We start from the raw sequence: 26,226 nt of genomic DNA, 5'->3' as shown, positions 1-26,226 counted from the left end.
TCCTTAAACAGGATATTTGGGCTTTCCACTGTCCATGGAGCAGTTACAGGTTTATAACTTTGTGGTTTCAAACAGCACAACTTTGATATCCACCCTACTCTCCCATTTTTAGTGCTTCTCTCCTAGGACAAGTGTCATTATTTTTCCCTCTTTTAAAAGTGCCAATCTCCAGTGCCCTCATTCAAAGGAAACACTTAAGATGTACTTAAATGTATTCTTAACATAAAATCTGGTTCCAGTGAAATTTTCATTATTTATTTCAAAATAGATTCCAGTACAAATCATCCAGCTCCTGGCCATCTGTCCAGAGACTGGACATATTCAATATATTTATCTCATATTCCAGTATTAGAGCTGACAAAATATACAGGCACTTCAAACACCCCTTGCTGGTGAGAAACCCAGAAGGAAAGGATTGCAATTACAGAAATGGCAGCACATAAAATCTGCAATTTGCTGCACCACAGGCTGGGACACCTTGTTACCCCCCCCCTCTTCTCTACAACCAGGCTGACAACACCTTCAGTAGCAGAAAATTCTCTGCTCCATAAAGCAAAGCTGAAAAATCACTCTGCAGAAGTGCCAAGGGTGCTGCCACCCCCTCTGCAGCTCCCAGGGACAGGAGGTGATGCTGAGGGTTGTGTGCTCCATGCTGTGGGTGATACCCCCCCCAGAACAACAGCTCCTGCCCACCACACACTGGGATTCCCACAGAGAAACCAGAGCAGCACAAGTCCAGTTAAACCTCCAGATTTCTCTCTATTTTAGCAGGGTTTCCCTGTGTGCCACCTAAACCTCTCTGCCACCTTCCAAGCTCACCAACAAGGTTGCCAAATAGGAGAGATTTCTGGATGGCTATGTTAGTAGTTTTTTGGGGTTTTTTTTTTTTTTTACTTACACAAAAAATAGCCCAGTTCCAGCTCCTCTGGAATATCTAGGTCAAACCCATCTCCCAGGCTCCTGCAAATCTGAGTTCTCATTTGTGTTCTCTCTGCCCAGCACAGGAAGGGGGGAAAATAATATAACTCGGAAAATTCAGAGTTGCTCTGTTGTACCTGACCCAATTCCTGGCCCATTTGTCTCCTTTCTCACTGAGCTAATGCTAGAGGAGCTGAGCACCCTCTGGTATTTATCCACAAATTAAAAACAAAACAAAACAAAACAGAATAAAGGGGAAGTTGTGATGTGCAGAGCACAGGTAATGTGAGCAGTGAGGAAGCTGAGCAGGGACTATTGCCCATTCCTGCTCCTGAATCCCTGCAAGGGCTGACAGACACCATCAGCAGCCCTGAGCCTGGGGACTGATGGAGACAGAGGAGATTCTGCTCCTGGCTGCAGGTTTTTCATCCCCCTCCCTGTCCCCATGACAACTCTCACACCTCCTCAGCAATGCAACATACTTTTCATGGCCAGTCCTTTCCCCTTCTCCTCCTGAGCAGGAAACTGCTCCTACAAGCTGGGAAGTAGCCTGAAATCCTGGGTCAGTGCACACAGAGCCAGAAGCAAAGGGCTGGAGGGTGCTGAGGGCTTCCCCACTGCCCCCAGCCCCTCCATCTGCTCCAATATCCCAATGCCAGCACCTCCTGCACCCATTGTCTGTTCCTTGCTTCCAGTATTTCTGTGCAAGTTACCTCCACCTGGACACTTCTGAAAAAGAATGTGGAGTTTGGGAAACTTCCCTGCATAATTTCTATGCCTATTTTACATTTCATTTACATCACCCAACAAAAGCAAGCAAGACATCCAAGTTGGAATGAACTTTGTGGCTTTTTCATTCAAAGATGTAGAGGAGGGGGAAAGCCCTGCTTGAGGCTGCTCAACAGAACTCCTCTTGGTTCCCTCTGCTCTGTGATTTAACAGCACATATGCAAATGAAATCAGTGCTGGTACAAATAATTATGGTTGCTCACGGGAGGATTAATAACCAGGGTCTGCCCTGCTTACATTGAGGTTTAATTTAATTCAATTCTGTTGCAGGTACTAAATGAAAAATCTAATTCTGTGTCTGGTCTTGTGTTTGGCAGTGGGCATGAGCCCATGCAGAGGAGCACACGTGGAGGTACAGACACATCTTGTAGAAACACAACAAGGGATCAGCATTGGGTGGATGAGCAGCATAATGGCTTTTTTCAGGATATGCCAAGAAAAGCACCATTTGTCATTTGAAAGGAATCAGGACTGACATCACTGTGAGGTGTAATAATGTTGTATTAAGGGCTCCCTAAGGCTACAAGTATTTAATAAAAGCCAGCATTCCATACAATGTCCATGTGAATAAACACAGGGTGTCACTCAGAACATCTCCCTCTGCTACAGGCTCCTTTGGCCATGCCCTGCTGCACCATCCCTGCCTTGACACCAAAGGGGGAAGCAGGGCAGGAGGGTGACAGAGTTTGTACAGAAATGCCTCACTTCTTTGGCAGTGTCAGCCAGCAGCTGAGAGCCCAAAATGATATTAGACTTCCCTCCAATCCCATCAGGAATCTCCTCCTCTGGAAGAGCCATCCCATCACCTCCCCAGACATGCTGGGGCTCCATCCTTCATCAGCAACACAGCACTGGGCAGGGCCCCATCCCATCCCATCTCATCCCATCCCATCCCATTCCATCCCATCCCATCCCATCCCACCCTCTGATGTCTGCTAACCAAAAAAAAACTAAAATAAAATACCAGGAGCATTTCAGGGTCATAAGTACCTTACCAGCTGAAATCCCTTCTACATCATAAGGAAATCATCTGGCTGTTTACAAGACATTTATGAGGTGGATTAGCCTTGTTGAAGCTGTGGCTCCAGCAGCTGTCTTTCATTTAGGATTAGCATAAAAATCAATCAAGCCCCCTCACAGAGCCAGCAAGCTGAAACTGTGTGAGTTCCAATAAAAACAAAAGGAAGATGAAAAATATGAAAATCTGATGAAAGCAGAGAATACAGAGCAGGGCTGGGCAGCACCTGCTGGAGAGGGGCTCCAGAACTGGTTTGAAAGCTCCAGGTTTGCTCTTTAGCACTTAGCCTGGAGGGGCTAAGGTGAGGTGAGGTAATTAACTTCTAAATATTGGCTTTAAAATAATGTACACTTTTAAACATTTAAAGCTTTCCCCGTGTTTCACCCCAGGAGCTCAGATAACACCACACCAAACCAGCTTCCTGCTGCCCACACTGCTGGGAATTCTGCTGGCAAAACTCTTGGTGCTATTTAGGAAATCCAATTGAAGTCCACAAAAAGGGGTCTCAGAAACATTCTGAACAAAGGCCCCAAATACACCCTGAGCTTTTTAGAGTAGTTTTTAAATCCTGGATTTGGCTGGGTTTTTTAGGCCAACATCATAGTTAAAATAAACAAGGAAAAAAAATCATAATAATGTAGTAATAACTAAATTTACTGCTAAGTAAGGCTTGGAATTGGATACTAATTAACAAGAGGAATTCATACAACCATTTTCCATCGTCAAGTTATTATACTAAACCCACTGAAAACATAATTGGTGTCTTGAATTGGCTGTGATGGTAACCTGATGGAATTTGCACTACCTAATTTTAAAGATATAAAAATCAGAAAATTGTATCTGAAATGGAGGGAAAACCTGTAGGTGACATTCACAAAACTCAGAGTCAACGTGACACTTGTGTAAAATGGTATGAAACTTGCTTCAAGTTACCCCAGGTTTCAGTACTTACAGCTGCCAAACTATCTGGGCATTTTTTAAGAGGTTTTATGTAGTCCTTGGAGTTTCAGGTTCCATGAGAACATAACTCCACAGGAAAAGCAAGACAAAATCACTTTCCATAATGGTATAACTCCTAATTTTCCCCTGCAGGTAAATTTAAAGTAATTGAGAGCAGAGTTCTATTATCCTGACACCAGCAACCCCTTGGCTCAGCCCTGGCAGATCCAGCACCTCCCCGGGCATCAGGCAGAGTCTGGCCAACAGCAATCTGCTGCTTGCTGCCCTGGACACTACTGCTGATGTATTGCATGATACAGGCATGTTCATAGGTTTCCATGTGAATAAAACCTTGCAAAAATTCCTAAGTTTGTAAGCCCAGAAGTGACTCCTAATTCAGTTCTAGTGCAGGTGCTGCAGCTCCTGCTGGGATGCCTCTGGCTGCTTTCATGCCCATGGTCAGCCCATCAGCTGCTTGTTGCCTTTAGACCAACCAGTCTCTTACACTGACTCCCTTTCCTCCCTTTCAGATTTTTTAAACCAGATGAAACTTCAAATTTCCCCCTCTACCTTCCTCAGTTAAATCCTTCTTCAACCAGCACTTCTTCTCCATAAGGAGCACACCTTCACCCCCAGAGCTGAATCTGGGAATCTGTTTTCCAATGTTATTTCAGGATCAGACTTTCATCATCCAGCATAATTTCAAGGAGTGTAAATTATGATTTAAATACATACAACAGAATAGCCTCCAGAGAGAAAAAAATATGTATATATATTCACTATGCCCTCCTAACCTGGCCAGCTCACCATTTAACAGAGTCATCGTGGCAACCTGGAGAACTCCCCAAGATCATCAGGTAAAAGTTGCTCATAATTCAGCTTGTGCAGCCAAACCACCCCCACCCAGTGGCAGGTTCTCTGATTGAACTTTGAGGAGGAAAATAACTTGTGTAAGGGGCAAGTGCTTAAGTACCCAGGTAGCACAGACACAGGCTCATTAGATTTTAAAAGTTATTTGAGTCAGACACTAAAACTCCTGCCTGCAGTTAATTTGACTTGCTTATATATGGGTGTAGAAGCTGTGAGATGGTCTTTGATTTTTATTTTTTTCTCTGCAGGTTGACTAATTACTCTGAGGAGAGCAAATCCAGCCCAGGGGTAATTATCCATGCACAAAATGAGGTTTTGTAGGGACTAAATTTGTGTTCTCTGCCTTCTAATTGGGACATGGCACCAGCCAGCGTTTTCTGTAACACATCTGGGCAGAAGAAAGCTACAAAAAGCTGCAGTTTAGTGCTACAAAGGAGGAGTCTGGTTGTTATTCTTACTTCTACTTCTTGTGCAGGGCTCCAGCCAGGGACGAGCATCCCTTTGGATGATGCAGTGTGCCAGCTCCCACCAGAGAAAGGCTTCCTGCTCCATGGAGATTAAACCAGCATCAGCATCAGTGGTGAGCTCTTTCCAGACCTGGAGAGAATCACAGAATCCCTCGTTTGAGTTGACAAGAACTTTAAGCCCACCCATACCCATCCCCTGCCATGGGACACCTCCCCCAGCCCAGGGTGCTCCAAGCCCCATCCAACCTTCAGCACTGCCAGGGATGGGGCAGCCACAGCTTCTCTGGGATGGGGACAAAGAAGGGAAGAGCTGACAAAACCCCAGAGCTTCCCCTGGGTTTGTTTGTTCAAGCCACCCACACCTTGCAGGCAGCTCAGGGCTCCAGAGGGAAGGATTAGAGCAGAAAGCAACAGCAAAGGACAGGGACAAGGTCTCCAAACAAAGGCAGGACAGACCTCAGGCTAAAAAAACAAAACCCAAAATAACCCCAAATCTGTACAAATGATCAGCTCAGTAGCTAAATATTGGCTTTGCAAACAAACACTCAGGGACATGCAGGCTCTCAGGGTGCTGAGCAAGGGCAGTGCTCCTGGGAAGCCAGGCCAGGAAGGGAAAGTCAGGCACCCCATGGGTTAGAATGTGGAGGAGGTATTTGCAGAGCTATACACATCTGTGTGATGTGGAGGTTCCCAAGCACTTCAAAAAGCCAAGATCTGGCTGTCTGGGTTCTTCTTCAGTAGCCCCAAAGTCTGCAGAAGCTCAGGAGCCCCTTTTCTCCCTGGAATGGCCAAGATCAGGATGAGCTGGATGTCCCACAGCCTGACCTTGGCCAAAGGCAGCCTCCAGATGGGCTTGGAAATCCTGCCCGTGCTGGAAGGTAAAGAGCACGTGGTGGCTGCCAGAGAGCTGGGCTGGCAACCTGCTGCCTTCTGGTGGCTACCAGATCCTGATGGATTTATCCTAGGGATACCTGAGCAGTTTTTCCTGAGCAGCACTGAACCACCAGGCATCTCCAAGGAACAGCTGTTTTGGAAACCTGTCTCTGCCATCACAGGAGTGTATTACACAAACCCTGTGCAATATTTATTAATGGTTGCTAATTGCAGAATTATTGTCAGGGCTAATGAGACTTTCAAAACATAATGACTTCCCTAGAAGACACACAAGCTGCTAGCTCAGAAATATTCTGGCTTTTTACTGGAGCTGATCCTCAGTTTAATGCCCACAAATCACAAACAGAAAGACAACAAACACTCCCCTACTCCTTCCTGCTAAAACAGGGAAAAATCACCAACTCTTCTTTAGCACCCCCTCTGGTGCCACAGACTATTTGCTGAAATACTTCCAGTGTTCACCCTGGGGTGGACAAGTCCCATCCTGCTGGCTCTTTCCTGAGGATGGGCTGAGTCCCACCAGCTCCAGGGACGTGGTGTTAGGACTGACCTGCACCACAGAGACAGCAAAGGGCTCCAGACAGCATCCCCTGCTCACCCCCTGTTCCAGCAGAACTCACACCAAAATCAATAAACACTACACAAGAGTTGGGAGAAGCATGGAGTGAGGTCTACTACTAATGGAAGGGAACTCTTATCTTAGAGGTACATCGTTTTAAAAGGAAAGGAAAGGAAAGGGAAAAGGGAAAAGGGAAAAGGGAAAAGGGAAAAGGGAAAAGGGAAAAGGGAAAAGGGAAAAGGGAAAAGGGAAAAGGGAAAAGTGAGGATTCCTGGAGCAATCCCTAACATTTGAAGATACAGATTGTCCATCAATTAAAAGCCACCCCCTCACTTGGTGCCCATGTTCCTGGTGCTGCCTGTGTCCCCCAGGAGCCCTGGAAACCACAAGAAACCTCAGGCTGGGTCTCAGTGAGAAAGAAACAAGTTTGAAGCTTCATCAGAAGCAGCTCCTCCTGAAGTCCCCAAGCACACAGGGAGGGCACCAGCTCGAGGCAGGCTCAGGGGTGATCTTCACTACTCAGCATTTATGTGCTGTGCAGGTACAGCCCCCTCCTTCCCACGGGGCAGGGCAGAGGCACAGGCAGGCAGTGACATGGTATTCACAGTAATTAATATAAATATATTTACTAGATAACCCTACACACATATATAGCTCTATCACAAAACTCTTTCTCATGATATGGAAATTCCCAACTGACCAGAAGCCAGCTACTAAAGTATTATTTATTAGGCACTAATATCTTAGAATTTCACTTCATCCAAACGTTCCTCCTCTTGACTAAGGAAGCTTAAAATGTACCTGCTTGCTGGACACCTCACACCTGAATCCTTTTCTCCCCTTAGGAACTGCTTAAGACATTTTATTGATTAGACTTTTGCAATTATAGAGCACTATAAACCAGAGCAGTGACAAGCTGGTTGGAGGAGTATTTACTCAGGGAAATGCATTGAGACAGGATTATTGAACTTCATGGTATAAGGCTTCAGCCCTTCAAATTACTATTTCATGCAATGCACTGCTGAGGATTTTTAGATTTGTTCCTGGAAAATGTGCTTTGACACAGCAGCAGAGCAGAGGCTTCGGAGGGAGCTGGGAAAAATCAGTCAGCACAATTTAACTGGGGAGGGCCAGGACTTCTGCAGCTCACACACTGGGTTAACCTGAACCTGCAGCCACAGGCACAATCCCTGCCCTGCCTTTTGCATTCAGAATGAACCTGGGCTAATGTGAAGACCACAGGTGAATTTTTTTTAAACCACTGCAAAACTTAACACCCCCCTCTCAAAATGATTCAGGCATCAGGAAGTTCCATCTGGTCTCACAGAGATTGGGGCCATTGTTCTGTCACTATTCCCCCATCTGCCACTGTCCCACAGACCCTCAGCCATGGGCAGCTCTGAGGAATCACAGAATCCCAGAATTGGCTGGGTTGGAAGGGACCTCAGAGATCATCAAGTCCAACCCTTGATCCACTCCCCCCGTGGTTCCCAGCCCATGGCACTCAGTGCCACATCCAGGCTCTTTGGAAAGATCTCCAGACACGGAGAATCCACTCCTTCCCTGGGCAGCCCATTCCAATGCCTGATCACCCTCTCCAGAAAGAAATTCTTTCTCATCTCCAACCTAAACCTCCCCTGGCACAACTTGAGACCCTGCCCTCTTGTCTTGCTGAGAGTTGCCTAGGAAAAGAGCCCAACCCCCAGGATCTAGGAATCCTTTCCTAAAGCACACAACCCAAGCAGACAAAACCAATCAAACAAACTCCAGATGCTTTCTGCTCACTTCTTTGAAAGAAGGAATTATTATTTATTTTTTTTTTACTTTTTCTTAATCCTTCCTTACATTGGTGCATAGGGATAAAGAGCCCCAGGGATAAATAGCCCAAGTCCATCCCTTCCCCAGCAATGCCCAGGGGCGGGGGACACAGAGCTGCCCCCCAGCCCAGGGAAGTCACACGTGCAGTACCCACAGACTCACCTTAGAAATCTCTCAATAGTTTTTTTGACACCTGCTCATTGCCAACAGAGTCCCGTGGACAGGAGCTCTCTTGTGAAGACACCAAACCACACGAGATGCTCTTTCCTCTGCACAGAGCCAGGCTGCATCAAACCCTCTGCAGATGGGCAGAAAAATCATGCTAGGATTTCATTAGCAAGATGAAAGGGTAAATGAGATGCAGCTGTATCTCATCCTCATAGGAGAGGATGTTGCTCTGTGTTCTAGAGCTTTCAGAGGCAAGAATACCTGCCCTAACACTCAGGTACCTGCCACTAAGCTGAGCACTAAAACATCTCCACACACCCCCAGCATCACAGCAGCTCCTGCTGCTGGTCCCAGCCCCAGGGGCTGCAGTGCCTGCTGCTGACAGAAGAGGCTCAGAACTTGCATGAGATGTGTCTTTTCCCCAGGGGTTATCCTGGGTGCTGTGTGAACAGATCTGGGGCTTTCATCCTGTCCTGGGGCAGGCAGGAGATGCCCCTGCATGGACCTTTGTGAGGATCAGTTCAAACTAAAAAATTGCTGCAGCTGAAACCCCAGCCTGTGCTCAGCCTCCAGCCCCTGAGACAGAGCAAACACCATTTGATCCTGACCCCTTTTTCCCTGCAGAGCCCAAAGCTCCTCATGATGAGCAATGAAAGCCCTGCAGGCAGCCCTGCTGGATATCAGTCAGGAGAGCCCAGACCCTTCCCTTCCCTCCTGTCCCTTCCAGTGCCATCCTGCACTGAGCCTCCATAACCACACTCCCTGGCTTTTTCCCAGCTGGAGCCCTGAGGTTTGGTGTCTCCACAGAGGTTTTTACAAGTTGCTCACCCCAGGCAGAGATCTGCACAACCAACAGCCCCTGGCAGGGCCTGGGATGCTGCAGGGGGATGGCAGTACAGGGGAGAGGAGTGCAAGGGTTAGAGATAAAAACCTTGCTTCAGTGACCCGAGGAAAGAAAGAGAGAAAAACAAAGGAACAAAAAAACAAATCACAAAAAAGCCCAAACAAAAAAACAAAAAAAGAAAATTAAAAAGAACATAAAAAAAGAGAAAAAAAAGGGGGGGAGGGGGGGGAAATACCCAGAAAGAAATGAATTAAGGGGGAGCAAAGCAAACAAAGCAAAGGTGTCAGAACATATATTTGTGACAAATGCACTGAACAAGCTTTCTAATAATGTGAGATTTGGGGCTTTGCAATACTGCCCAGGGCAGAGGCAGAAGGTTACACTGCATTAAGGACACCTATGAATTTTTTTCTACCTGGAGCTCCTAGGAACTTGTGTGATCTGGTTATACTACACAAAGACTTCTGTAAGTAAAAGCTGCATTGCCCTTGTTGTCAACTGCTTTTTCCTTTGCCCTTTTAGATGCATTAAATAATTTTAAATCATTAGACACAATAAATTCTCTGGTTGTTTACCACATCCTTAAAGCAACCAAGCTTATGTACCCTCACATTAAATGAAAAGAAATCTTCCTCCACAATTTTCAATCTCTTTAATCTAAAAATCTAAATTATTATAATAATAACCATGAACAGCATTAAAATCTCATTCTCTTCTCTGCAAAATCCATGGCATTCAGCTTGTTTCTCTGTGGCTACCTGCTGCTGTATGTTTTCCCCACAGAGAAACAACTGAGAGTTGTTATAAGGATTTTTGGGTTTGTAGTGGTGGGAACAGAGAGAAAAAGAGCAATAGAAAGAGTTGTGTCCCTGAGAGGAGTCCAACCCCTGAAGCAGATCAGCTAGAAGTTTTATCTTCATAGCATCTGTTGTCCCCAAATGAGACCTCTGCCTTCCATCACCAGAGGCAGGAGATGGAAATTGTCCCAGTGGGACAAAATGCACAGGGTCCTGTGCCAGGCTGCAGCATGACAGATCCCACAGAAAAAGGGGCTGAGAGATTAATAGCTGCATTTAGGAAAATGCATTATAAAACCCTGTGAAATTACTTCCAGGGAGTAAAAGTTAAACTGGATCTTCAGCCACCATTGAGGAGTTTCTATCCATTAACCTCACCCTATGGGACAAGCTGCAAGAAGTGTCATACAGGGGGAAAAAAGAAAACCCAAAGGGATTATTTTCCAGCTCTACAAAGCTGATGTGAGAAAGGCTCATGGGCAGCCAGGCTGGGGGAGTGTGGGCACCATGAGCCACTTTTGCAAAGCCCATTTCACAGGCTGACCCCAGAGCACAGAGCCATTTCTTTGGGTGTTTTGCTTCTGCATCTGAGTGGAGAGAGCTGCCTGGCACTGATAGCTTTGTGATGCAGCTGCTGGGGTGGGGGGGAAGCATTTCAAGCCAACAAGAATAAATCCCAGAAGCAAATCCAAACTGATCCTGGCACAGAAACTGCCACCACGTTCCTTGCAGGTCTCAAATCTCCAAGGACAGACCTGCAAAAGGACTGGGGGCAAGGAGTTATACTAAAAAGCGTGAAGTATTTCAGGTTTGTTAAAGAATACCTGCAAAGTAGCCAAACCAGACCCCCCTCCACTGCCATTATGATTTCCTTGAGGAATGCCAACAATCGTTTAAATCAGGAGAAGAGCTGGAAGCAGGCATCACAAGCTCCTCTGCTGATTACAGCCCTTATGGACCACAATGCCCAGATGATTGCTAGCAAACAAAACAAGGATTTGGTGAGCAAAAGAAGGGAGGCTGTATTTTTCAACATGTTCCTCATTTCATGCAGATTCCTCTCCTTCACAGAGTTATCTCACAACCCCCAAGATGTACCACTCCTAACAGCACAAATGTCAGCATGCAATTGAATTCATTTTGAATGGGGATGAAATCAGAGACTCAGCACTGAAGAACTCAAAGCCAAATTTGTTTCTGAGGTGCACGATAAGCTCAGCAGCATTGCTGGAATAACACAGATAAAACCTTTACTGCACATGTACTGGGGATCAATAAAATGGGCCCTAAATGTACACGCTCCAGTGGCTCCAGCACCACAGTGCCTGACTCTCACACCTTGCCATTTTCCTGCTCTTGCAGTAAAGCACTTTATTTATTTTATGTGTCCTCTGTCCTACCTTGCTGCAGGACAACGCTCTTCAAGATTTCCTTTCTCCTTGTGGTCTTTTGGCTTCATTTGGGAGCAAAACCCACCTGGCTCTGGGTGCTGCCCAGCAGCTCAGCACAGCTCGACAGTGCCAGCCCCCTCCTGCCATCACCACCACTCCTGTCCTCTCCTGCCATCACCACCACTCCTGTCCCCTCCTGTCACCACCACAGCTGTCCCTTCCCCTGCCTGCATCTGGCTGGAAGGTTCTGGCTGGTGCTGAGGACCTGGGCAAAGCCAGGAGCAACATCTTGTGATAACTGTGGAGGGAGGTTTGCAGATTCCCAGCCAAGGTGGCCAGTGAAGTGGGCAAAGGATGGGCTGGCAGACAGCAAGTATCTGTATCTCTATTAGAGATAAGGAGAGATCAGGGGCCAAGCTGCAGTCCCTTTGACTGTCCAAAACAAGGTTGGCATCTGAGCTGCTCTCCAGCCTCAGGAGAATGTTTGATGGCAGAAATTACACATCACCTCTCACAGCACCTCCAGGGCTCTTTTCAGCTGCTTCTGTTCCTCCAAGTGCTACGTGTCTGCTTCACAAGAAACCTTTCCCACATAAATACTCCCTTTTCATTCCCTCTCAGTGTGCAAAGGAGCCACAGAGAAGCCTCTGCAAAGCCTTGGAACAGCCTCTCCTTCACCTCACTCCGTCCTCTCGTGTACAGCAATTTTTATCTGAATCATTTAGCAGTTACAGCATCACCTGTCGTTCTCCATGACAAGGGGGGAGAGACAAAAAATGAAGAAGAGGGGAAAGGGGTAAAAAACCAATTCCTAGTCTGGGTCATGAGGTGCCAAATTTCTACTCTGACTAAATTTCCCCAATGGATCACAGTGGGGATGCTGACAGCCTCCTAATTGGTGTTCTGCAGAGCAGCCTGGACAGCTACACCACCATCATTTGGAAACGTCTTGTTTAAAATACATCCAAGGCTGTAGGAAGCAGATATTGATATTCACTTGTAGCAAGAGCAGAGCCAGTGATGCCTCGTAGGGATCTCAGCCCCAGCAGCAGGTGGGATGGACTGGTGACAAATGGGATGGAAAGCAGCACATGTGAATAAGCCATATCATACCCCATTTGTTTCCCCAGCCTGACTGCTTGCTCTGTTATTTTTCATAATCTGGTGGCCTGAAAGCAGCTGAAGCACAAACCCAACCCCACCTCTGGGTCCTGCAGGAGATGGGAAGCATTTCCTGATGGATCTGCTGTGCCCAGGGAAGCACCAAGAGTCTGCAGGGGGATGGAGAGAAACCAGAGCTGCCCTCAGCAGCCAGCACTGAGAAAGGAACCCTGGCCTGCCTTCCAAATAGATTTGCAAGGGGGGTTTATTGACAATAATAAAACTGCAACCTGGGAGCAACAGAAAGCTGCAAGCAGAGAGCTCCCTCTGAGCAGCTCCTGGGTGCTGCCCTGCTGGGCTCTGCTCCCACTGAAATGCAGCCAGGCTCCTGGGGACTCCACAGGGGATGAAAACCCCCCCTCTAAGGGATGCTCCAAGCCCTTAGCACATGTGCTGGCATCAGGTGAAGATGCAAGATTTGAGAAATTCTTTCTAAAGAAGAAGTAAAAAAAAAAAAAACCAAAAACCCAAGCCCAGCTCCCCAAGCCTGCAATTCACACACACACAAAATAAAAATAAAAATAATTAAAAAAATCATGTTTGTGATACATGCAAAAAAAAGGCCAGAAAGCATCCAAACACTGCCCAAAGAGGAGAGCAAGGTTTTGCCAGAGCTCTGGTCCTGCTCTGCCCCTCTGGGAGCTCTGCCACCTCCTCCCTGCCTTTCCTTTTGGCCAAGGCACCACAACAAGTTGTGTTCAGCATTTACCATTAAGTTCCTTCAGCTCTGAAATGACACAACAATTATTTGCCTCCCTCCTACAGCCGAGAGAAGGTTTAATTCTCCCCTGCTCACCCAGGGACTGCTGAGCCCCAGGGGCACCTCTGGGAGCAGGCAAACCCTGCCTGGTGCTCAGCTCAGCCCAGAGACCTTTGGAAGGTTGCTCATTCCAGCCACATTACCCATGAGAAAGGTGCTCAGGATTCCCATTGCTCTGGAAGAAAACAAACCAAAAAATTAGTTTATTACAATATATAAACATAAAGAAGCATATGTTGCCCTGAGTGCTGCGTGGCCTGGAATGCTTCTTTTTCTTTTTCTTTCTCTTTTTCTTTTTGCTTTTCTTTCTTTCAGAGAGTTTTGTTGGAAGCTTTTAATTTAGAAAATTTAATTTAGAAAAACACTAAGGAGTTAAACACCACGTGTTTCCCTGTTCTCCATCTCCCTGCAACCTCAGGCATGGCTCCCATGGGCTTCTGGGGTCCCTGGGGGCCCAGCAGATTTCACAGGGTGCCCTTGCCCACCCCACAGGCAATTCTTGGTCCTGTGGGCAGAAATGCCACTTGGCCAATGCAGAGGGATAAGAGTCACACCAGGATTATTACAAATCACATTCTACCTCATTGTTAATTTTTTCTTTTCCATGTTTCCTCTGCCCTGAGTACTCATGGTACAGCATCTCTGTACCATGGAGCAGGGAAGTCTGCAGCAGCTCCTCTCCAAGGCTGGGGGTGAGGAGATGCTCACAAGGTTAACAAACAGACTCATTACAGCTCCTGGAGGAATTTTCTGCCCTCAAGTGTTGGGGAAGGGGGGAAGTGGGGAGGACAGGATGGGCACAGAGCATCCTAACTGGTTCTGCAGGTACAACGAAAAAAAAATTAAGCTTTGGTTTTGGTTTGGGGTTTTTTTTTTTTTGTGAATTTCCAAAAGGAGGGTTATAAATAATGCTCTTTGAATTCCAAGATGAAAAGTAACTGAGCAGAAGAAGCAGGATTCTTCCATCAAGCTGATTCTTTCAGGATAGGAAGCAGGGAGCGTTCATCCTCTCTGCACCAGATGCACTGAATCCCTCATCGTTAAGGAAAATGTGGCTACATTTTCACCTTGCTAGAAAAATATTAAGATGAAAATACCCTCAATATCCTCAGCAGTCCTCAGAAAAAAGACATGAGCCAACACAGAACAGACAACCTGACAGGTGCTGCTCACCACCAGGAATCCACAGCTCCTGCCCTCCTGGAACGACTGAACATCGAAGTGCATCACCATGGCTTTCATTCCCAGAGCAATTAAACTGGGATTTAAGACTCAAATATCCAAAAAAACTGTTTCACAGATGATTTGGAACCACGTTCAAACACAAACATTCACAACTCTCACAGACCCTTTGTGTTTAGCCCAGTGTCCCAGCCACAACCCCAGAGTGCCACATTCACACACATTTAATGCACCTGAGAGTCTCAGGGCAGACTGAGGGGTTACAATCCCTGCAGTCACAGACATCCCTGCACTCCTTACACACTCCCAGCAGCACATTACTGCATACAGAATATTAAAAAAACAAAATGCTGCCTAAGAGCAGACATCCCTTCTATTGCCTTTTGTTGCTGTAAGTGTCTCTATGAGCCTCAGATGTGCCCAAGATGTCCAACACAGCCTCTGGTTTGCTGAAAGAAGACTAAAATTTGGTTTGTTACTACAAATAGAAAGTTTTCCACGTTGCTGTTGTAGAAATACTCCCCGGAGGAGCTTGCCTTTCCTGAGAGCAAAAGCAAATTATTTACAGACCATGGCACAGCTTTCTGTAGAATTCCACTCACCTGTTGCCCGTGAATTTACAGACAACCTCAGAGAATCATTTTGTACTTTGCAGGGTAATAAAGGACTTTGTAGGAGCAGCCATGAATTTAAGTGACAAATGATACTTAATCAAGTGAAAATCTATTCAAACAGGAGAGAATTGCCTCAAACCTTGCTAATTATCTCTGTGGGATTAATAATCAACTCTAATTTAATAATTGGCTTAATATTTCCTTTCTGAAATGTCAATAATTAACCTACATTCACTTTAAAAATATTATTTCCAAGCATTTTACAGAATTAACCCACATTAATTAGCAGAAACAAAATCTGATCAGCTGTCACTAGGAGGGGGAAAATAAATTAGAAATGATAATCCTGGGGCAGGTCCCAATCTTTGCCCTGGGTCAGCTAATGCAGTGAGGGGTGAAAAGCTTTCTAAATACTTGTATGTACAAACGTGTGCAGATCAGAGGAAAGCAGGGGGGGTTCCAAAGGCTGGGAAAGCATCAGGATTCATGGCAGGAAAGGGACAGCAATTCTGCATTGCTGCCTGGGCAGTATAAATAAATCTGTGGCTGAACCACTGTGCTCCAGCCTTTCCCTTTCTTACAGAGGGGCTAAAAGACCTGTAGGGTGGAGGAAGGAGGCTGAGAAACCATCTGAAAGTCCTTGGCTTGAGGCAGGACCTGAAGAGAGAGGCAAAGATCTCCAGGAGCTGCCCCACTCCAGAGCTGGGATCCTCTGAGATTTTCTGGCTGGGCCTGAAGGTTCTGGTTCTTCTGGGTTCTGTCAAGAAGGTTCTGAAGGGCTTTGGAGCTGGAGCTTTTTTCATCTGCTGATTTTTCTCAGAAAACCACTTTGCCTGGCAGCACTTTGTCCTGTCTGGTGTCACAGGATGCTTTTCATGGGGTTGAGAGCTGGGGTTTTCCTTTGTATAAATAATAATCCTCTTACCTGGGATGGCATGGACTGGTTTGGCTTCACAGAACCCTGGGAATGTTTTCATCCCTCTGGCACAGAAAGCTCCTGGGAGGCTCCAAGCTGAACCCAGAGCTTCTTGTAGAGCCCAAGTGGGGCAGAAAGTGTGTGGGGTTTGGGGGTTAAATTGCAATAAATGTCTCTTTCTCATGCTGCCAAAAAGCAATTCTCAATCTCATAACCTGAGGGGGAAATAAAATGCTGACACATCACTGAAATCTCTGAGCCAACCCACATGTGGGACTGAATTTACTCTCTTCACTTTTGCAAAACCAGAGCAAAATTTTGTATCTCACACGAGGTGGGAACTTTTCTCCCTGCCTTGTTTCAAGGAAGTTGGACCTCTGCATTTTAAAGCACACCCTGCAAAATTCAAATGTACTGGGTAGAGAAAGTTTGTCCATGTTTCCCAGTCCCATGATGGGATCAGTCAGTTTGATCAGTTACCAAGGATGTTATAAACAGGTTAAAATTTAAAACAAACAAACAAACAAAACAAAAACCCAAAACAAATCTCCCCCAAAAAACCAAAAACACATAAAAAAAAAAAAAATCAAAAGAAACCAAACCCACAGAGAACACTAAACAAAAAGAAAAAAGGAAAATAACAAAACACAACCAAAAAAGCCAAACACCAGTCTCTTGCCTTTCAGGTTCCAAAGATGCCCATAACTCCCATCTTCCTCTCCAGACCCTTCACTGAAGAAAACAGAAGAGCTGTTCTCTGAGGGAAGCAGAGGAAGAGCTGTTACACCTTCTCACTCACTGCCTGATTTGCAGGACTAACCCAGAGCTGGGAAATCAAATCCCCTTGGGCTGGGGGCAGATTCCCCAATGTGAAACCCAACCCTGAGCAGCCCCCTCTCCAGCTGCTCCTCCAGAACCCTCCCTGCAGCCTCCAGAGCTCTCCCCTTCCAGCCCAGCACCAGGGATGTGCTGTTACAGTAACATTTCCCTTTTTTCCTCTTTTTGTTCAGAAGGTTTGGTTTCTTACAGTGTAAAAGTTCCCTTTCCCTTCCATTCCAGGCCCTCTCACAGCATGGGGACCATGACCTATACCTTCTCACTCAGCTGCTCTTTTTACCTCTCCAGCCCAAACCACTGATTCTGGGCTCATTTTCCTTGCTGTGACTCATGAGCATTTCACAGGTCATTTCCCACTCTCCTTTACAAGAGAAAAAAAAGAGCAGAGAACAAATCCATTGCCCAAGTTAATAGAAGAGCCCTTGGACAGATGCAAAAATTTCCTCTCTGAATGATCATCAGTATTTAAACTTTCCTTCCCCGTTGAGGTCTCTGTGCCAGGGAGTGCTCACTGGGACTCAGCACATCCAATATTTCAGGATTCCTCATGGAACTGCAGTTGCTTTTTCAGACTTTTATTTTTTTTCCCTCTTTATGTCAATTTTCCTCTTCACATGCATTTGCAGTCTCTGAAGGGAACAGGGGTGGAGAGGAGAGGTGAAAATGTTTTTTTAGCCCTATAGCAATCAATAAAAGCAGTGGCTCTGAAGGCAGAGTGTTCCCTCCTGCACTGCCTGCCCTTGAAATATTGATACTGTTGTGGGAGATCTTTTTTTCCTTCCTCCTGCTTTTTGGAAATACAGACAATATAAATGTTCCCATTAGCAAGAAATATGTCACATCAAAATTAATGGTATTCACCACTAACAATGCTACTCTCTGGCTGTCAGGTTCACTCAATTTTAGGTTAGCAGAGCAATTTTGCCATCCAAAGCTTATTCGGAGACAGAGATGAATTAAGCTGCACACCCAGAAGAGTGTCCCAGAGCTGTGGCATTACCTGGGAGCCTTTCTCTTGCACAATGCCCTTTTCTGCCTGTGCTGGGCAAGATTCTGATCCCAGGAAGGGCTCAGCAAACCTGCAGGAGCTCATGGAGAAATGGGAATGAAGTTACTTCACCTTTTCACTGCCTGGAAGAGATCAGAACTTGCTCCATACCTGTTTGATCATGTCATCTTGCTTTTCCTGGTTTTGTGCCTTAAAAGGAGACCAGTAACTTCAAAATAGCCTTTGAGCCCAGTAGAAAAAAACTCTATTGAAATATTCAGCAGCAAGTAGAATACTTGTTAGGACATCTCAGATGAGAGAATCTTTCTCTCTCTCTCTCTCGCCTTTCTTTTTTAAAAAGCACTCTCAAAAGATGAAGATGTGTTAGCAGTTTTACTAAGCTGAAGCAAGGCCAAAGTATCTCCTACAAGCTCCAGGAATGACATTAAATCTTTATTACAAAAAAAGGGTTCTGGGCAGAGCAGTGCTCAGGGGTGATGAAGTGACTCCATCACTTAGTGTGAGCAGCCTGTGCTTCCCTGGCTACCACTGGACAAAGGGAATAGGAAATCAGGCTGCAGCTGCAATGCCCACGGTGATGCTGGCATCAATCTCCCTTAAATACTCAGGGTACAACAGCAAGGCTATGACTCTGTTCATACGTGGTTATGGCCAAATTAGTCATGCCAAAAGCCCCTGCAACACAAAGATTGACATTAATGATCATAAACCACAGCTACCTATGCTCCAAACACTTTAAACCTTTCATAAAGCACCCAGTGCTATTTCATGAAGTGCCTGGTCACTTACCTGCTCTTGATATGATTAAATAAACACTTCTGGAAATTATCCTGGGTGCCTACACACTTTTGAAAACAAGTTTGCTAGAGCTGACTACGTGGAGAACTCGATCAATTCAATCACTTCTAATTCAATCTTCATCTCCTCCCACAATAGATTTCTCCTCACCAGGGCTATCCTGGTTTAAATACCACAGTTCAAATCCAAATTCAGCCCAGGATTTATACATGAAAAAAAACCATCTGTGCTTAGGAAAGTTCTTCTAGCTCCAGCTCCTCTTCTCTAGCTGTGCTGGGAGTTCTTGATGATTTCTTTTAAATCTCAGTTAGCAGCTTTAGGTTTGCATCTTTGACTCGTGGCAAGAAAAGGGATTTTCTCAGCCCGGCTCCTGTTGAGCAGTGCTGGTTTCCATTACCCTGCCAAGCAGGATTCACAGGTCAAGAACCCCCATTAAAAGCTCAGGAAAGAGGCAGCCTGCCAGAGAGCTGTGGCTCAGAATTACACTGCCTTTCTCTGGCTCACCTTTGGTTGCAGATTATCAGAGTTCTGGCTGGTGTTAAGTCAGTACCTTGAACGGTTTCTGTGAGATATTTTGCATTTCAGGGATTTTTAAAATTTCCTTTGTGTGGGAAAGAGCCTGGTTAGCTTTTTGTTGGAGCTGCAGAGCAATTCCTTCCCTGGGGACACAGCATCATTGCTCCAGGCTCAGAGTGGGACCAAAGCACTGCTGCTCACAGTCCCAGCCAAGCCTGGAGAGCCGTGCAACTTTTCCACTTGGTTTCTTCCACTCCCTGTCCCCCAAAGGAAAGCAAAGGAGTCCCCAGCTTCCCAGCAGCTCAACTGCATCTCTCATTTCACACTGAGATGACAGTTCCAGTTCAGGGAACTGCCCCTGGAAGCCCACTGAGATATCCAGGAGATGGCTGAACATTTTTCAGTGTCATGTTACTGGCTGGAAGGAGCTGGGAAAGCAGCTGTACTCACTGCTCCTGGTGCTGGCCAAGCTTCCCAGGGGGTCACTAAGCAGGAACTCTCCCCAGCAGGTTCCACAGGGCCCCTCTTGCCACTTTTCAAAATTAACTCCAGGTATTTTGGTGTGAAATATTGGCAGGCAGACAATCAATGTTTGTTTTGGCCTTGTGAAAGTCCCCTAATTTCAAAACAAAAATCAGAGTTAGATTTGCAGGAAAAAACCCTGCCTCAGATAGATCTTTCCAAAGCTTTTGAATCCTTTAGCTTTGAAAGGGAGCAGAAAGCTGTCAGGTGGGTCCCAGTTCCACTCATTTCTGAAGGACTCCATTTCTCTAGCTAAATGTCAGTATAAGAGAGCTACACATTTCCCTGAGCTTAACACAGCTTGTATTTCAGTTAAAGCCTGAGTGCATTCTGTGACTCTGAGGACCATTTCAAACCTTTCTCCATCTCCTGCAGCTCCAGGGTCTTGTGGTACCTCACTTGGTGTCTGGATCCAGCTCCTGGCTAAGGCTGAGCACAAGGGCTGCATCCCAAAGCTGATGGATTCCACCTGAGCTGAAGCTGCATTGGGAACCCAGGTCCCATCCCAGCTTTTCAGAAGGCAGTAGCTGACAGCATCAGCCCAGAAAGCTGCAAAATGCTTTCAACTTCCCAGCATACAGAAGTGGAGTAGTTGGACAGGGGATTTCTTTATCCTGCACTGTACCTATTTAAAACCTGCCTGCCCTTCCCCATCCCTTCATCCCCACCAGGGGAGGTCTCCTTAGCTCATGGACACAATGGAAATCCCCTGCTTGTCATGGGGGTTGTTGGTTTTGGGGTTTTTTTACGTGGCACAGTCCCACCTGCTTCCACTGGGATTACCCTTCCCAATGCTTTATTCTAGCTGTTAAAAAAAAAAAAAAAGAAATAAAATACTTTTTGTAATTCAGAGCTGCAGCAAGACAACATCCTAAGGGCAGCACAGTCTAGACAGACAGCAAACAGAGGCTGAGCAGACCATTCTTCTCTCCTGGCTCTGTGTAAGGATCCAAACATTCTCAGCTCCTACTTTTTCACCAAAACCCCTTTCACCTCAGTTTTGTACATCTTCAGCTCCACTTCCAGAAGTTTTTCTGTAACTGTTCCCATCTCAGAGTGATCCTGGGGTGGTTCTGGAAGAATTTGGAATGCCAACATTTGAAGGAAAGATCCGTGGCCAATCTAAGGGGCTGAACCTCCCCAACAGCCCTGGGTGCTTTGCTCTGGCACAGCCCCAGGGGTACAGCCCCTGCCAGGTGTACCTGGAGCTGGAGTGCAACACAACCCTCACCTGGGGACACTCAGACCTTGATACAAAGGTAGGGTTTGGGGGTTTTTTTATTATTATTTTAGGATGCTCATCTAAAAACAACGACAAACCAACCAAAGCAAACCAAAACCAAAAAAATACCCCAAAAAACCTAAGCAAAACTAAGAAGACATTCGTTACCCCAGGCTGAGAGAGCTGGCAGGGGTGGTTATGCCTCTATAACTGTATCAGCTGCAATTTACGTTTTAAGCCTATCCCAAAAATATTTTCTGAGCAAAGAAAAAGGATTTTAGTGCAGGACATAAACTGCTGAAATACAGCAGCCATTCCAGGGCTGGAAGGAGAACTACAAATGCCTACATAAATTGCTGAGTCCATTTCTCTGCGAGATACACAAGCTGGAGAAATAAACCCTGTATTACTGTAATGGGAGAGTGTACAAGTGCCTGGACAGATCCCTCCCTCCCTAAGAAAGATCCTGGGTGTATAGAAATGTCTCTTCTATTTCCCAGAGCACAAATAATGATTTGCTGTCAAGTTTCAAACAACACATCCTCACAAGTGCAAACCACTGGGGAAGGGAAGGCTCTGCTCTTAATTCAGCAGCAGGGTTTTTATTTTTGTACCGAGCAGGCAGGGGACACTTCAGGAAGGACCAGCAGCATCTTACAGGTGACAAACTCTGAGATGAAGGAGCAGTTGCTCTCTGGTGGCTTCAGCCCATCCAACCACTGTCACTGTGCTGGGCAACTAAATAAAGAATTCACCTCTGGTGTGCTCCATCAGAAAATGTCCCTGGTTAACACACTGCTTTATTTCCTCTTACAGGGTTTGATTTTCCTCAACACCACCAGGTGCACTTTGCAGGTCCCCTTCAGGGCCCTCCCAAGGGGCAAAGGGAACCAACTGGTTTAATAACAAATACAGATGAATAATGAAATAAAGATGAAAAGCTTGAGCTGAGATCAGAAGGGTTTGTTCCAAACCTGGACCCCAATCACAGGAAAGGGAAAACCTGACTTACCCTGGGCTGGGCTGCACAGCAGGACCTGGGAAACAATGCTGTAAATTCTTCACATCTTGCAGGGTCCCATCCAGACCCCGGGTCCTGCAGGTGCTGGGAGAACCAAACTCCCTTCTCTTTCCAACCAGGTTAATTTATCCTGCAAAAACATCAGGAGTGTTCCCAGCACACAACGTGCTCAGATGGAGCACCCCGAGATGTCCCTGTCCACTTGCTGTCTCTCCAGAGAACCAGGAAACTACAAACTCCTCCATTGGAATATTTTGTATTTGCAATGCAACTTTCTGTCTCCCCCAGGTGCCTGCTGTTCCACACAGAGGATGTTCTTATCCCTAAATACTCCCCATCAAACATTTCCTCCCCTTTCTCAGCTGTTTGTGGGCAGTAGTGAGGAGGACTTGGCTGGTGAGGAGGTGCTGGCTGGGCACAGAGCAGCCCTGGGCAAGGCTCAGCCCAGGATTCACTCCACCCCCTCCTCATCTGCCCCTTCTCAGCCCCCAGGACACAAGTCCCGGGCCTGAAGGCAAGCAAGAAAAGATGGAGCTCTGCAGTGCCTCCTTCAGGGGGGAAATAACTACAGGGTCCTGAAAATAATAAAATAGAATAGAATAGAGTAGAATAGAATAAAAAAAATAAAATAAAATAAATACAATAAAAATATAAAAAATAAAATAAAAATAAAATAAAATAAAAAATATAAAAAATAAAATATAAAAAATAAAATAAAAAGAAATTATAAAAAATAAAAATAAATAAAATAAAATATAGAAAAAGAAAATAAAAATAAAAATAAATGAAAAAGTATTTATCTATTTGCATAAATCTCTATATAACCAATTTAGCTGCTGTTTAGGATGCTGCAGTGATTCAGGCCTGGCTTGAAGCAGAGGAAAGCTCAGCTGGAGCAGCTGCCAAAGGTGCCCCTGGTGGGGAGGAGGAGCAGGGGGCTGTCAGGTCCCTTTCCATCACCCACAGCAGCTCCTGGAGCTTCCCCAGAGCTGCCCAGGAGGGGGAAAGCTGCAGCAGGAGGAGCCCTGCCCTGCCCTGCCCCTTACTCTGCTCTCACTTAAGCCCACTGAGGGACCCAGAATATTTCATTTAGGTATCTCTGTGTCTATACACTGGTTTGGTTCTATCTAAACTCATTGTCTCTCTTTTTGTAACTTTTTTGAGCCTCATCCATGTTTACAAAACTCCCCACATTCACCCAACACCAGTAAAACTTTGGAAAAACTGACAAAAACAAAGAAGCAAACAAGAAAAACCCAACCCAAAATAAACAAGCAACCAAACACCAACCATGAAAGTGGCTGGGAAGATTTTTACTTTACCAAAGTGACCTTTCCATCCCCAGAAAGGTTCCCTGCAGACCTTCCCCATGCTCAGTGTAGGAACCACCCTCAGCCTCAGCTCCTCAGGCTCTCTGATTCCCACACTGCAAACCACTCATTATTCAGCTCAGCCCAGAACATAATCATATAAATGAAAAAAAAAAATTCTCTGAAATCCAAGCTCTTTTCTTTCCAGACCTTGGGAGATTTGATGAGATTTATTTAAAAGGTTACCCAGAGAAGTCAGTGAGAATTCTGGGCACCACCCGAGGAGACAGTGAGAGCAGGGAAGAGAATTTCCCAGCTCCTGCCCAACACCAACTTGCAGAACACACTGTTTCTCCTTTGCCATATTTTTCAGTCAGTGTTTTATTGATTTTTTTTTCTCCTCCACAATATCTTTTATTTATCATTTTTAATCATGTTCTAGTGACCTCCACAGCTTGTAATTGAAGGACCAGCAGGAACAGGAGTCAAGAACAAGAAAAAAGTAATAAACGAAGACAGGAGAGGGGAAAAAAAAAATCTATATTCAGAAGCATGAGTGAAATTATTCAGAATATTTTGAAGTGCCTTCTCTTAGAGGACTCCAGGACTACCTGGGGAATCTTTGTACATTATGAAGACACAAAAAGATGCCACAGCAGATCCATGGCTTTGATGTAAACCATCACCTCTCTGCCTGTTAAGAAGGGTCAAATAACCACCAATAAATCTGAGGATAACTCCCCACCTTTCCGTATCTTGCCCCTGAAGCACCTGGCACTGATTTGCTCCTCTTCTGAGAGAGGATTCCCCCAGGATCCCAGTGGCACCATCACCTCAGGAACTCATCTGTGAAGTCAGGGCAGCAGAGGGTGATGGATGCTCTGCTCTGGGACACAAAATGGGCAGAAAGAGAGAAAAAAAATTCAAAGAGTGAACAAAGTGGGGAGTTCAGGTAGATACAGACAAGCCCAAAGTCTACAGGTGTTCATCTCCCAGACAAAACTGAAGTAGGAGATGAAGAAAACAGCAAAGAGGTTTCTGAAGAGATCTAATTCTCCAACCAGAGTCCTGTGAGCTCCTGTCCTGCTGCCAGCCCATCAGCTCCCCCACAGCTCCTGGCATGTCCCCTGACCTGAGGGGTTCCCTCTGCTCAGCTCCTGCCTGGATGTGTCCCTGAGGATCCCTGGGATGGACACTTCCAGATAGAAACACAACAGGGATGGGATAAAGGACTTGGTTCTGGACACTTCCCAACACCAGCAGCTGCCTTCCCAAGGCTTCCCTCTCCCTCCCCACCTCCACACTCTGCCATTCCCACTCAGCACCCACCAGTGTCCTGGGGTGGGCTGGGCTGGAGCCAGGAACCCCACAGGTGTGGTGACACCTGGAGAGATGCACAGGAATGGGGACCTGGAAAACAAGGAATCCAGTCCTTGGGAATTCATTACACCTTTAGAATGAGGAAAGCACCACAAGTAAGGCTCTCTAATTAAAAAAATCTAGATATATATATAATAAAGAAACTATTTTTAAAAATTATAAAAAAAAGACCAAAAAACACCACAAAAACCAACCCAGAGACATTCACAGAACCATTTTGGTTGGAAAAGATCTTTAAGATCATCCTTTAAGTCAACCTCTAACCCAGCACTGCCAAGCCCATCCTCAGCAACACAGATAAATATATGTTTGTGCTAGCCAGGGAAGATTCAAGAGATTTTCCCTGAGATTAGCTTTAGAAGCTGATAAAAACAACATAAAGGGTGGTAGGAAATGAAGACTTATCCCTGTCAAGGTCATGTTGGCCTCAGCCTAGCAGAGCACTTAAGCACACATATAATTTTCAGCACACAATCTCACTGTTCTGGTATTAAAGCAGCTTATAAGATCAAGGCTAAAATACCTCCACCTTTTCTTACAAAGCTTTAGAAGTACAAGGAAGCCCATAAAAGCAGTTTACTAATAAAACATCTCCCTGAAGAGCTGATCTTGTCGCTTTTCATCCTGAAGAGTAAATATATTTACCCAAGTAGTCAACAATTAGGCACAGCCAGAACAAAAACCTGAGCCACGTGATAACACAGAGGGAAAAAGTCCTTGTGGTAATCAGCACTGCAGCAATGATTCCAATTATTCCAGGATCCACAGCTCCAAACCTGACCCTGAGTGTGGAAGTTTGATTTATCTCAGCACTGCCTTAATTCAGGTCATCCAGAACGAGCTTGTCCCACACCCCTGGGACCAGTGGCAAAGGAACAGGAGTGAGACCAAACCAGAGGCAAGTAGTGAGTCCAACATCTGCACCACATCTGCTTCAAGATTTGCAGTTGTTTAGGAGGAAAAGTCAGCCCAGCTAAAAGCAGGGTGATGGCTGAGTCTATCACATGGAGCTACTAAAGGAAGGACAACCAGAAGAGGTTCCAGCCTCAGGAAACCTCTCTCAGAAGATAATTCATCTCTTCAGAGCCCCAGACAGCACCTGAACTGCTGCTCCTCACCCCCTGTACCCCCCTGACTGCTGCACCAGAGGATGTGCTCTCAGCAACCCCTTTGGGCAGGAAACTCATCTTCTAGAAACTGTAAAAACACGATTAGAAGTGCCAGCCCATTGTCATGGGCATTGTTTTTTTGTTGGTTTTTTCTTTTCCCCTCTATTTGCCTTTTGTAGCTGGTTTTGCAGCACTCTTTTGTCACACAGGCATATGCATCCTGTTGGAGTTTTCAGATCCAACACCTAAAGCCTCATTTTCCATGTGGCAAGTGACTGATTGCCTGGCTTCTCTTCCAAGAGGGCAGAAATGTCCGGGAGGGGAAGATTCCTGCCAATTTGGACAGTGCTGCTCCCACCAGGAAGGCAAAACCAGGTAATTTCCCTTCTGTCAGAAC

The sequence above is a fragment of the Calypte anna genome, chromosome 12, assembly GCF_003957555.1.
Source record: "Calypte anna isolate BGI_N300 chromosome 12, bCalAnn1_v1.p, whole genome shotgun sequence".
Lineage (NCBI taxonomy): Eukaryota > Metazoa > Chordata > Aves > Apodiformes > Trochilidae > Calypte > Calypte anna.
The sequence above is the reverse complement of the archived record's forward strand: the minus strand, read 5'-3'. Positions refer to the sequence as shown.